This window comes from Oryzias latipes, chromosome 4, assembly GCF_053564925.1.
Source record: "Oryzias latipes strain Hd-rR chromosome 4, Olatipes_Hd-rR_3.1".
Taxonomy (NCBI): domain Eukaryota; kingdom Metazoa; phylum Chordata; class Actinopteri; order Beloniformes; family Adrianichthyidae; genus Oryzias; species Oryzias latipes.
The window spans coordinates 8337843-8350917 of record NC_136240.1 but is presented as its reverse complement, the minus strand read 5'-3'; the positions used below and the strand labels follow the sequence as shown (position 1 = coordinate 8350917).

At 42.0% G+C, this 13075-nt stretch overlaps 1 protein-coding gene across 3 annotated transcripts in view; it reads left to right on the top strand.

Moving 5' to 3' along the window:
• The first annotated feature begins 4233 nt into the window (after positions 1-4233).
• frem1b (Fras1 related extracellular matrix 1b) overlaps positions 4234-13075 on the top strand; it is a 54210-nt gene continuing 45368 nt past the window's right edge. The window contains exons 1-2 of one of the 3 annotated variants that reach the window (XM_023954059.2): positions 4305-4359; positions 11999-12102. The gene's annotated coding sequence lies outside the window, so the exon portion shown is untranslated. Of the gene's footprint in view, positions 4360-11998; positions 12103-13075 lie in introns of all 3 variants that reach the window. The other 2 variants (XM_078945702.1, XM_023954061.2) reach the window with 2 other exon arrangements.

Genomic DNA, 13075 nt, shown 5'->3' with positions numbered 1-13075 from the left:
TCACAAATCATTGAAGAAAAAAGGTTCAGTGCACTGTGTAAAAGGGTCTAGATGACCCCACTCCCAATGTTAAAGTGCATGGATAGCACAAGGGTTACAAACACCACCACAAGTGTTTCCTTGCTATATCACAGTTCACCTTTCTCAGTCTCTGTGATTTCCAGATTGTTTTTGGCACATTCTTGCATGCTTTTTTTTTGTTTTTAATGGTGTACTGTGTTCTGGATCTCAATTGGCTTTTGACCTTGTCAATCAATCTATGTTCTATAACAATGTAATTATTTTCATGAGCGAGTATGAACTGAGAGTTTAAACAAATCAGGGGGAATCTGGGTGCTGGCCATGAACTACTCTCCTTCCTCATTTGATCACTTTTGAGAGGGAGATTGGGAGGGGGGGCTGAAATCAACCTTCAACACACCTTGAAGGTGGAACTACTTTTCAGTTGTTCCCCTCCCACTGCTTGCTCATGAATTCTGGTGTGTGTGTGGGGGGTGGGGGTGTTACTGCCAGCAAGTAGGAAATGTCTTCGCAGGGCCCTACCTGCCAAGTTATTGGCAATTATTGTGCCAGTATTACATACACCCTTTACACCACAACAATATACACTCCAGCACACAAACACTCACACATTATACAAAAAGGGGGGACCTCTGATCTTCTGTACCCAATACCAGTGTTTCCCAACCTTGGTCCTCGGGGAACTCTGTCCTGTCACCCATCAGTGGGTGAGTCTGGTCGGCCAGTGTTCAGTGTTTACAAAGCTCTACGGGGACACCCACTTCTCTTGGGCAACCTCCTCCGAGGCGGACCCTGCCTTGATCTCTCCTGGACCCCCTGTGGGGTGGGCGGGTGGTTATCTAGAAGTGAGGGGTAGGTCTCCCTTAGGGAGCACTGGTTCGTGCCGGGGGTTGGGATGAGGGGATGCTCAGAACCCCCAGGTGGTGGTGGGCTGCTTGTGTGGGACTGGCAGCACTCTCCAGGGGTGGGTGCAGCAGGAGGGCTATTCCCTTGCCTGGTCTGCTCGCACCCTCCGTGTTCCTGTACCCCCCTACCCTCTGGCGTTGGGGGCCGACGTGATCTGGATGGCTGACGTGATTGACCGGCCGGCAGATATCCTCTATCTGCTATACTGCAAATTTACGCTGGAACTAAACCGCTCAGCCAAGCTTTATTTCATCTTCTGCGCCGCGCTCGCAGTGTTCACTTCGAAAGACCTCATAGATCTGTTGCAGTTATGACGCAGTTTGAAAACAATTCACGAGTCCCAGAAGTTAAGTAGTGAGCTAGCCTAATAGTTCAGAGCTGAGTTGAAAAGTGTACCATTGGATTAGTTGCATTAAGTATACAATTAAATGTAACATAAAGTAACCAAAATGGCAAAAATCCAGTGAAGTAACCACAAGATGCACAGTGAGTGGTGGCAGGAAAATTTTCACTGGTAGGAAGGATTCAGAGAACACCGGCGCACATGATGGTGCATTCAAGGACCCTGGTAATTTAATATTTAGATGATGAAACAGCTGTCCTTCATTTTATGAAGTTTACACGTATGTTTTTCAACAGCAACACGGTTTTGTTCTTCTTCTTATCATTTATATTGTTTGTTTCTGTTTTAACCCTTGTGCTATCATAGGCACTTTAACATTGGGAGTTGGGTCATCTAGACCCACTACACAGTGCTCTGAACCTTTTTTCTTCATGATTTGTGATCTTCACTGGTGTCCATGGATTACATGAAATCTTTCCACCTTTATCCACCTTTGTCATGGTAGGGAGAACACGTCAATGCAAGGGTGGGGTCATCTAAGGTAGCACAAGGGTTACTAGAAACCATGACTAATAGAAATGACATGAAAAACTCCTTCAATAAATAAGTGACGTCTCATCGACACCAGCTGAACTCAGCCACGATGAGTTCAGCTGGTTTACAGACAGGAAGTGGGCAGCTGCTGTGCTGATAAGGAGGAGCAGGATTACTGTTCCTCCTTCCTGCCATGATGGTGAACAGGCTGGCACTGTCATGGAGGAGCTTGAATCTGTCCAGAACCCTCAGGTCTGACTGAAGGCTACTGCTCACCTGAAAACTGTCCCTCCAATCCCAGCCAACCCTCCTTGCTTTTCCAGCCAAGCGGGTGGTTAGAAAAGGCCAGCAGGGGGTTTCAGGGAGGGGGCTGCACTGAAGCTTCCCATCTGCCGCCAAAAAAAATCCAAAACTGTGAGAGCTGACCAACAAAGAAACTTCCAGTAACACAGAGTTCTTCTCCAGTCACACATTCCGACTGTTGAGGTTTTAATTATGGGTCAGTGAGGAAGCAAATTAATTTCAGAGGGTGAAGGAGTCCCAGTGTCAAGCTGACAGGGGCCCCGAGGCCCAGGAGAGGTGGGCAGGGAGCCAAACGCTGTCGTGAGCTCTGAAGTTACCAAGCAAAAGGGTAGCAGTCAGAAGAGATCAGAGAGCCGGACAGTGGGCTGGAAGTCAGCGGCGTTTCTGGCAGCAGAGCGTCCAATCAGCTTAAGTCAGTGTGACAGATAAGCTTCAGCTCATGCACGAGTCCGTGAGGCAGCAGGGGGACATCTGCAGGAGTGATCGCTGAAGAACACGCCTGAACTTTACCATCAGTTCATGTGTCTCCAAACAAAGTTCCTCTGCTGGGTTTTTGGCTCCTGCATTGCTGCTGCCTTGAGTCAAGGACTGGGCCTCAAAACAGATTTAAAATAAAAAGACAAACTTTCACCTAGCCAAGTCTCAGATCTGTTCAGATGAAGCTGTTTATCCCCAACTATTTATATTTCTAGAATGGATTGCATCATCAGGCATCTGAATCAAATACAAATGCCTATATCTATCTATCTATCTATCTATCTATCTATCTATCTATCTATCTATCTATCTATCTATCTATCTATCTATCTATCTATCTATCTATCTATCTATCTATCTATCTATCTATCTATCTATCTATCTATCTATCTATCTATCTATCTATCTATCTATCTATCTATCTATCTATCTAGATAGATGGAGAAACCAGAGGATCAGCTGAACACTAGTCCTCCCTTCAGTGAATTATGGTTCCTACATATCCAGCCAGAACTCATTTCCAGATCTTACAGTATAAATTAATACCAGCACAGTAAAAACTAATTGCTTTCACTGAAGGAATCTAAAATATTCTGTCTTTTTGTTTTAAGTGCAGTTGTAGAAAAAAACAATGTAGTCAAGGCTTGTTATATATGTATATCTAGATATCTATCTATCTAGATAGATAGATAGATAGATAGATAGATAGATAGATAGATAGATAGATAGATAGATAGATAGATAGATAGATAAATAGATAGATAGATAGATAGATAGATAGATAGATAGATAGATAGATAGATAGATAGATAGATAGATAGATAGATAGATAGATAGATAGATAGATAGATAGATAGATAGATAGATAGATAGATAGATAGATAGATAGATAGATAGATAGATAGATAGATAGATAGATAGATAGATAGATAGATAGATAGATAGATAGATAGATAGATAGATAGATAGATAGATAGATAGATAGATAGATAGATAGATAGATAGATAGATATATCATATATACATATATAACAAGCCTTGACTACATTGTTTTTTTCTACAACTGCACTTAAAACAAAAAGACAGAATATTTTAGATTCCTTCAGTGAAAGCAATTAGTTTTTACTGTGCTGGTATTAATTTATACTGTAAGATCTGGAAATGAGTTCTGGCTGGATATGTAGGAACCATAATTCACTGAAGGGAGGACTAGTGTTCAGCTGATCCTCTGGTTTCTCCATTAACACAGGGTGGATTCCCCCAACGCCTGCACATGTAGTCTGGATCAGAGCCCAAAGAGGGTCCACGTTAATGAAGAATGCAGATCCAACAGACTGAGAGTAGATTCCATCCAGGATGTGATTCTGTCAGACAGAGACCTGGAGCCCTTCTCTAAACAGGAACCACATCTGAATGTAGTCCTCAGAAGGAACAATAATACGCAAGTGTCTGAGACATCAGGCCATTGTGTGGGAAAAGGTTTCCCACACAAATTACGACTTTGACGCCCTCATCTCAGAGGAACCTTTAAGAGGCGAACATGAGCTTTCATGAAGATCAAAGCTGAGCTGGTCAGGCATGGGGATGTTAACAAGCCTCTTCTGGGATTGCAGATCCCAGTCCATTAATCTGAGCAGCAGACAGAGGGGCTGTAAAAGAGGAGAACTTCCACTTCCTGCAAACTCTCTCTCCATTCTGGCTTATGTTCAGACTTGTTCAGCCAGTGCTGAGGCTGAAGCTAAAGCAGACAGAACAGAGAAGCTCAGCTGCTGCAGGTTTGTTGAGCTTTTCTTATCTGTCCTCTTTTCTTTCTTGCTTTGTAAAAAACTCGTCTGTCTGCTCTCCGGCTGAAAAAAGACTTCTTTGGTTTCAACAGGAGGACCAATTCAGAAGGTCTTAGTTGGACATGGGATTCAGGACAGATACAGTTTTTCTCAGTCGCTTTAGTACAATTCTCAGAGCAGAATGAAATTCTCAAAACTATTTGTTCCATCTTCACATGATGATGTCACTTGTGCACATCACATAAGCAGTTTCTCACTTCTTTGAACAAGTTGCAATTGCTTTAGTACATCCATGCAAATGAATATGTACAATTCTCTGCTCTTTGCTACATTATCAATCGTTTATGTCATGGTGATCAAAATGTATTATATAGTTCACTGTGCAATAGTCTTACTTCTCAAAACACCTAGTCATTAGTTCATCGCATAAGTCATTAACTGCAAAATGGTTGACCAAGTTGTCATAATGTCATAAACATATTTCGCTGCATTGCAAGAGAGGATTTTCGCTGTGATGTGGATGAGAATTTGTGGCCTAACATACAGGAACGACAAGAGGTGTAGGAAGACCACACCAATTCCTACTGTACTGCCTGTACTGTTGTACAGAATATTATCTTATCTTTTTTTTCCCCTTTGTGTTACTGTTTGCAGTGGGTTTTTTCTATGTTGGTATGACATGGTCTGTCAACAAATTACAATATGAACAATAAAAGTGTAAATGTGAATCTTGTCGAGTCTCTTTCAACCAAACAAAAAAGGTGTAACTTACATTTTACAATAATTGTCATCAAAACTTTAGCCATAGTTTCCATCAGAACTTCCCTCTAAAGTACACAGCTATATTGACAACATGACTAAGTAATTTGACTGTCTTGTTCGTACACAATGACACAAGGACTTGACATTCTGATGGCACTGACATGTTCAATGACATATAGACTTAGTTTTGAGAGATGAACTAAAGATTTTGAGCAAGTTACAGGCTTTTGCAAGAAATCCATAGTTTTTTGCTGTTTGTACAAATTGTTTTGAGAAATGCACACACATATTTGCAAACTTCAATTCTGATCTGAGAATTGTACTAAAGCGACTGAGAAAAACTGTAAAAGGGTTTCTGTTTGTTCAGTTACTGAACTCTATCTTTTGTAAAGAAAACTTTTAAAATTAAGCTAATAATTCAAAGACACTGACAGCTACATGTCAGTATTATGATAAGCTGTATTTTTCATGATCAGTTTTTGTCCGTGGTTTATAGATGTTTTCATTGGTAGAACTATACCAGCCTACTAGAAGTGTCACTTTCATTACATTATTGTACTTTAGTTATTTTTTATGTTTGTGGAAAGCTGAGCAAAAATATAAAATTTATTGCAGTATTTTGACGTAAACAAACCAGAGTTACTTTGCTGAGTAACTTAATACTTTCAAGATGCAACTCAATTACTTTTAGGGGGATGTAACTAGTAATTGTAGCACTTAATTGTTTAAAGTAAGATCCCCAACACTGCCAAGCACTCAAGAGTATCAAACCATTGAACACAAAAGCAATCAATCCATTTACAACTGAAGAGGATCGACCCATAAAACACTGAAGTGGATTGACTCACAGAAGCTGAGCAATACTACTAACATTTAACAAAATGTAATGATCTAATTGATTCTCAATTACAAAATGAAACACTGATTGATGAAATTGGCTGATAAATTGTCCCTTGGAGCAATTAATTTTAATTAGGCAAAAATGTTCTTTATGTTTTTTTATGTAAAAGTTTATCATTTTAATAATGAAGTCTTTACTGAACTTGAAGGATAAATATACATTTGTATGAATTATACTTATTTGAATCACAAACTTGTTGGTGGTTTAAAACTAGAGGTAATTGACTACTGGGAAGCAGAGTGGCATCAGTTCGGTTTGTGTGACACACAGTACTGGGCCATAGGACAAGCTAAACATGATCAAACTGAATGACACTTAACTGACTATCACCTCGTGGTGCTGATCAGATTAGCAAAGTTATAACATAAAATTCCCAGAGTAACCTAGAGCCGTGTAATGGCAGATGTCACTGTGGTCTCACTCCTTCTTGTCCAATTCACATCCACAGTGTTGTCTGCAAGTTCCTACAAAGCAGGCGAAGACCAAAAGCAGCTCTTTTATTAAGAACATACGGCTGGTCAATTGAAATTCAAGTTAAAGGGAACTGGTTCATGGATGTGTCTGAAATGACCAGCCCAGAAATTAGGTTTTTTCCTTATGATAGAGACAGAGAAGATTGAAGTATAGAAATTTGAATAGTAATTAATCAGAATTATCACACAACAAAAACTGCAAAAAGCTATACGTAAATATTATTTATTCATTCATCTTCTAATCCGTTTGTTCCCTTTCGGGGTCATGGGGCTGCCGGAGCCTATCCCAGCCACTTGTGGGCAAAGGCAGGGGACATCCTGGAGAGTTTGCCAGTCTGTCACACCCATTCATACTTAGGGACAATTTAGAGTAACCAATTAACCACATATGAGGCAAGAACGCTAACCACTGCGCCACCGTGCAGCCTTAATAATATTCATAATATTATTCATAATTAAAATTTCACAATATTTACTTCACATTAAAAAAAACGAAACTGCTTGAAAAGCAACACAAAGGTTTCAAATATCAACATATTTTAGTCTCAAAATTTTTGTTTAAATACACAAAATATTTTCAATCACAGTTATGGTGGAAAAAAAGGGGAATGCACTAGCATAAATAGGAAGACAATATCTCTGCTGCACTCATGTAATTTCCTCTTCTAATGCACCTTAACTTGAACTTTAACATTCAGTAATTCAGAATTATCACACGACAAAACTCTAACAAGAAAACGGAATTTTTTTTTGTATACAAATAAAATTAACAGTTTCAAGCATTGAATCATGAAGTTTCAATCATGCTGGCCTGTCGGCATCCTTGTCGGCTGTAAAACAATGTTTAACACTGAGCAACAGCTGGTCGCCCGGTTCCTTAATCTGTATAACCAAAGTTTGTGCCCCTACACGGAAAAATGGCATCAGCTGACTCAAAAGCAGACGGAAAACATCCTGAAACACTGAGGAAGATGATCACGGTGAATAATTATCATCCAGATGAATGCATGAGGGATGAGACGGGCCTCCTCTGCAATAAATGACGCTCAAAACACGCTGCTGCTGGACTGACATAAAGTGCCTGACGCTGATTGTGCTGCAGCACCTCTCACACTTAAATGATGAAGGAGGAAGCATATGGAGAGAAATTAGACTCAGTCGGATTTGTGCGTGCGTAATTCTTGATTTGTGCGTAAATTAGGATCTGTGTATGCATATTCTTGCTTTGTGCATGCGTAAATTAGGATTTGTGCATAAATTTGGATTTGTGTGTGATTTGTTACTCACATAATACGTTTTGTGTATAAGTTAAAAAAATATAAAATGGAAAAAATACAAAATGCAATTTACGTATGCACAAATCCCTTGTTACGCACACACGAAGCCAAAGTTACGCACGGCTTTACCGTGAGACTGTTTTCACGTCTCACAAATCCGTCCGTAAGTGCTGCGTTTAAATACCAGTGGAATGCTCGGTCATTAGAATTTTCCTATCAGTCTTCCCTTCTAAACGTATCCAGACAATGACTCAATCAATACATGAAGACAGTAGATGTTAGTGTTGAACATAGAGGCTACTTACTTCGGGCGCTGACCACCGAGATGCGCCGCCATTCTTCCCGTGACTCTCTCAGTCTGACTGCCTTTGATTTTTCCGGAAGAAAAAAAACAGTGCCCCTTACTGGTCGTTCCTGTTACGCATTTTACATCAATTCGGTGTCTCGGAGAATAATATACTTTTAACATATATATTAGCGTTTAAAAGTGAACGTCATATTCTCAGACGATAATTTTTATTTTCCTTCAAAGTTTTATAAAGCCCTGCTACACCCACTGAAGGAAATACGTTGAGAAGGGAAGGCTGATAGGAAAATTCTAATGACCGAGCATTCCACTGGTATTTAAACGCAACACTTACGGACGGATTTGTGAGACGTGAAAACAGTCTCACGGTAGATCCGTGCGTAACTTTGGCTTCGTGTGTGCGTAACAAGGGATTTGTGCGTGTTTTTTAAAGATGTGTGTGTGTAAGTAGTTTCAAGCTGTTGTAATCTTAATTTGTGCATACGTAAATTGCATTTTGTATTTTTTTCATTTTATATTTTTTTAACTTATACACAAAACGTATTATGTGAGTAACAAATCACACACAAATCCAAATTTATGCACAAATCCTAATTTACGCATGCACAAAGCAAGAATATGCATACACAGATCCTAATTTACGCACAAATCAAGAATTACGCACGCACAAATCCGACTGAGTCTAATTTCTCTCCATAGAAGCACAGGCTTCTGGATTTAAGGCACAGAGTGACACTCCTAATGTGCGTGAAAAAGTGCACACACTGGATAAAATCACAAGGGGCCTAGAGCCCAAATGAGAGCTGGTTACTAAAAAATAACCAAATCAGCCAAGACAGCCCACTCACATGCATATACAGGATGTGAAGGGAATCCAGCCCAGGGAGAAAACACAGCACAAAAAAGACACATAAGAAACCTCAACTTAAGCACCAGTCACTGTTGCAGGCAGCTCTGAAGAAAAAAGAAAAAAAGAAACCAAAAACAGCATACTAAAAGCCCCCTATTTGGCACACAGACACATTAAAACCAACAATTAACCAGTTTAAAACAATATAGTCTGTCAGCCCTTTTAAACAGGACTGCCACGGAGAAGAGCAAAAATAACATGAGTACCTAAGCGTTACCAAGTACATGGAGTGCCTGCGCAACCATGTGATCAGCTGCACTGGGAGAGGGGGACGCCGCTAACTCAGCGGCTGACTCAGCGTCATGGTGGAGCAGTTGGGGGGGGGGATACATGAAGCATCCACTATTAGTCCCGACAAAGGCAACAAGACCCCTAATAAACAGTAGCAGGTTCCACACCAAAGACCCAAACAGCGCTGGATATCACCTGAAGGGAGGGGGTGGGGCGCCATACGCTCCAGTCCAATTTATGGTTTTCCAGTCGAATACAAATCCGATGTGCGACGAGGCACTGTGACAACCCCTGCACTGACAGAAGAGCAGAAACCAGGAAAGGTTTCAGCCAAGAAGGAGGGAGAACCAGCTCAGCTTCTATGGGTGGCCAGGTGTTCAATAACAGCACCAGGATGGGAGTGATAATACCTACACAGCAACCCAATTAGCTCATTACCGGCAACAGTCCACCCCAACAATTTGCATCATTGCCCCGAAAATGGATTTAAAGAAACAAGGGAACAAACTATATTCATGGCCTAAAGAACACTGATACAGCATGAGAAGTCATGCCATGTTCACCCTCTACAGATCATGGAAGTCTGTGAAGGTTAGAATGGTTTCCAGTCGTGGACTCGAGATGTAACGAAGTGGCACACTGCTAATACCTGTGTCAGTTGATTGAGCCAGAGAATTGTCCCCAGCTGCTGCTGGACCGGTTTCGAGTTGCAGCTGGTCCCAGTCGTGGGGGTTGCTCAGAAGAGAGTTCTACCCCCTCTGCCCTAGAGAGGTGGCCTGGCCTCACCATAAACAAATCCCTGTCAGCCCAGTCGTCCTGGTTTGTTTGAGACGAACTTGACCCGGTATCACAACTCGGGATGTCACCACTGTTCTGCATGGGGATCTCTGTCATTACAGCTTTTAGAAGGGATCGGTTTTTTCTAGCCAGATCCTCAGTTGGCGCAATAGTGTACACCAACCCTCCCTCAGGTCCCCTCTGGACCCTATGCACCGCCACACTCCCTAGGTCCTGTATTTTGTGGTACTCCCATGTACTAAAGCCTCGGATCAAGACTAGCTAATCCCTCACATGCTGGTCATGGTTCATCTTGTCTGCTGCCCCAACCTGCAACCTTTTTCTTGCACCACCAAGTGCGCTTTTAACCCTTGTGCTATCCTACGCACTTTAACATTGGGAGTGGGGTCATCTAGACCCAACAAGACAGTGCGCTGAACCCTTTTTTCTGCTCTTCACTGGTGTCCATGGATTACATTAAATCCTCTTCACCTTTATCCACCTTTGTCATGGTAGGGAGAACACGTCAATGTGAGGGTGGGGTCATCTAAGATAGCACAAGGGTTAAGTGAGCCTGTTGTTCCTGGATCCAATTGTGCACTAAACCATCAGTGGGCACCTGCACCCGACCCAATTAAAAGTCATCAGAAGAAAAGGGGATCACCCTGTTGCCTGATGGGGGTTGGTGAAGGCAGGAAGGACATACTCCAAATCTGTATTTTTGTTGCTCCTCCCAGACCTATATTTTATTACAAGGTCAACATTGCATGGTCCTGAGGGGGTTATTGTAGGCTATGCACTTTTGCCCAAGGAGATACTCTGTGAAATTTTTGGTCATAGTCCACTTTAAAGCCAGAAATTCCAACTTCATGTAGCCAAGCTGGCTATGTTTCATTTACTGGGCCGCAGGCCTCCGCTGGCATATGTGACGAGCCGCATCACATATTCTTTACTGAGATGACACTGCCCTCAGGCCCCTACGACACGCATCGACCTCAAGGATGAACGGATGGAAAAAGTCAGCATAGGACAGCACTGGTCCATGAGTAAGCTTAGCTTTGAGACTCTAAAAGCTTTGCTGACATTCATCAGTCAAGTGCTCTGACAGACACCGTCCAGGCCTCTTCCTGGATTTGGCACAATCCAGCTCTGCAACCAGTCTATGCAAGGGAGTGGCCAACTAATAACTGGCAAAGCCCAAAAATGACATCAACTGAGGAATATTACTTGAGGTTTGCCAGTTGGCCACCACTTCCAACTTATTAGGATCAGTGGGAGACACGATGTTCATAGGTTACATGGAAGTGGAATGGAAATAGTGCATCTAATGTTGGAAAAAGGCACACTTGCTTGGCTTGACCTTTAAATCTTCCTGCTTCAGCCATCCAAACAACAAATCCAACCTCTCCAAGTGCTGGTCGACTGTGGAAGAAAAGAGCACAATGTCATCCAAATACAAGAAAAGTAACTGGCATTGCTTGTCACCAAACATGCACTGCATCAGCCGTTGGAAGGTGCTGCGATCATTGCAGTCGAAAAGGCATGCGGTTCCACTTGAAAGGGCCAAACAGGAGGGAAAAGGCAGTTTTGGACCGATCTGCCTCTGACACCGGAACTTGCTTGTACCCGCTGGCTAAATCCATAGTAAAAAATCAGCGGGTACCAGTTACTGAGTGCAGGGATACTTTCATGTGAGGGAGAGGAAAAGCATCCCTTCTCAACTTGCTATTTAACTGTTGGTAGTCAATGCACATGTGAAGACTACCATCTTTTATTTTCGCACAAGCACAATGTGAGAAGCATACAGGCTGCAAATTTCCCTGATCAATTGAGACCCAAGAAAATGTTTAATATGCTCTTTCACTACCTCATAGTCTGAGAGAGGGATGCATAGGTAGCTTTGCTGCACATGGACCTCATCCAGAAAGAGGATCTCATGGGTGATCAGATAGCAAGTCATCATCACTATCACTTTGTTTCGCTCCTCCACAGGCAAGGAAGACAAATCCACTGAATCAATGGCTTTGGATGAATAGGTTTCACCCCCTGAGTTGCAATGGAAGCTACCATTCAGGGAGTCTCAACCACTCCCCTGGGTAAGCTAACCACACTGGATGGGGCTAAAGTACCAATCACTGTAAGGGACATATGCTGTCCCTTTCTACACCTTTACCAAAGCTGGTGAGCCAAGAAGTCCAGCACCGAGCTCAGACTTAAACAATGCAAACATACCTGATCTCTGGTCAGAGAAAGTGGAAGGGAAATTTTTCCTGCCACCACCTGGGATCCAGAAGGCCTTTTTAAGATCACTAACTCTTGCATTGCAGGGATGGGTTCTTGCATTCTGCACTGATGGCACTGTTGCAATGCAAACAAATAGTTTGGAAACAATGTGTTCGGACATGGTCACCTCCAATTGTGGGCAATTGGCCATCCACTTGTTCACTTCCGACCCAATCTCTACTCCCCTTGGCTCTGCAGATAGGGAACTAGTTATCTCATCTCATCCTCAGTTTTGTAGGTTAATCCTCTTCAGTGTTCAGTAGGTCAATCCTTTTCAGTGCTTAATGGGTCCATCAACACCAGGGTTCTGTTGGTCTGTCATTTTCAGTGGTCTGTGGGTGGTTGCGCCTCAGCCTTCCACTGTTTTTTCCACTGGAATTTATTTCAGTGAATCTGTTCTATACCTTTTGTTTACCTGTTTTATTTATTTTTCCTAGTGTTTTTTTATCCTTTCTCCTGGCATCAATTCCTTCTACACCTGTCAGCAGGCAGCTGATTCCTTCTCAGTACAACCTCCTATTAAATAGACCAAAATTTCACTAAACTCAAACCACAGCTATTGTGTTTTAGTTCTGGTTGTTCAGACTTTCATGTTTCCAGGTTCTCTTTTTTATTTTTGGAATGCTGGGCTCATCCCTCTCAGATTAAAGAAATTAATAATTTAAGAATAGAAACATGGGTCTGTAGACTCTTGAATGTGCTTAACCTCTGAAGCAGAACTGTTCCTGTTGGTCAAAAACCATAAACGCCTGTGATCTGCCAGACAGAAGGAAGTCAAATGTTGCA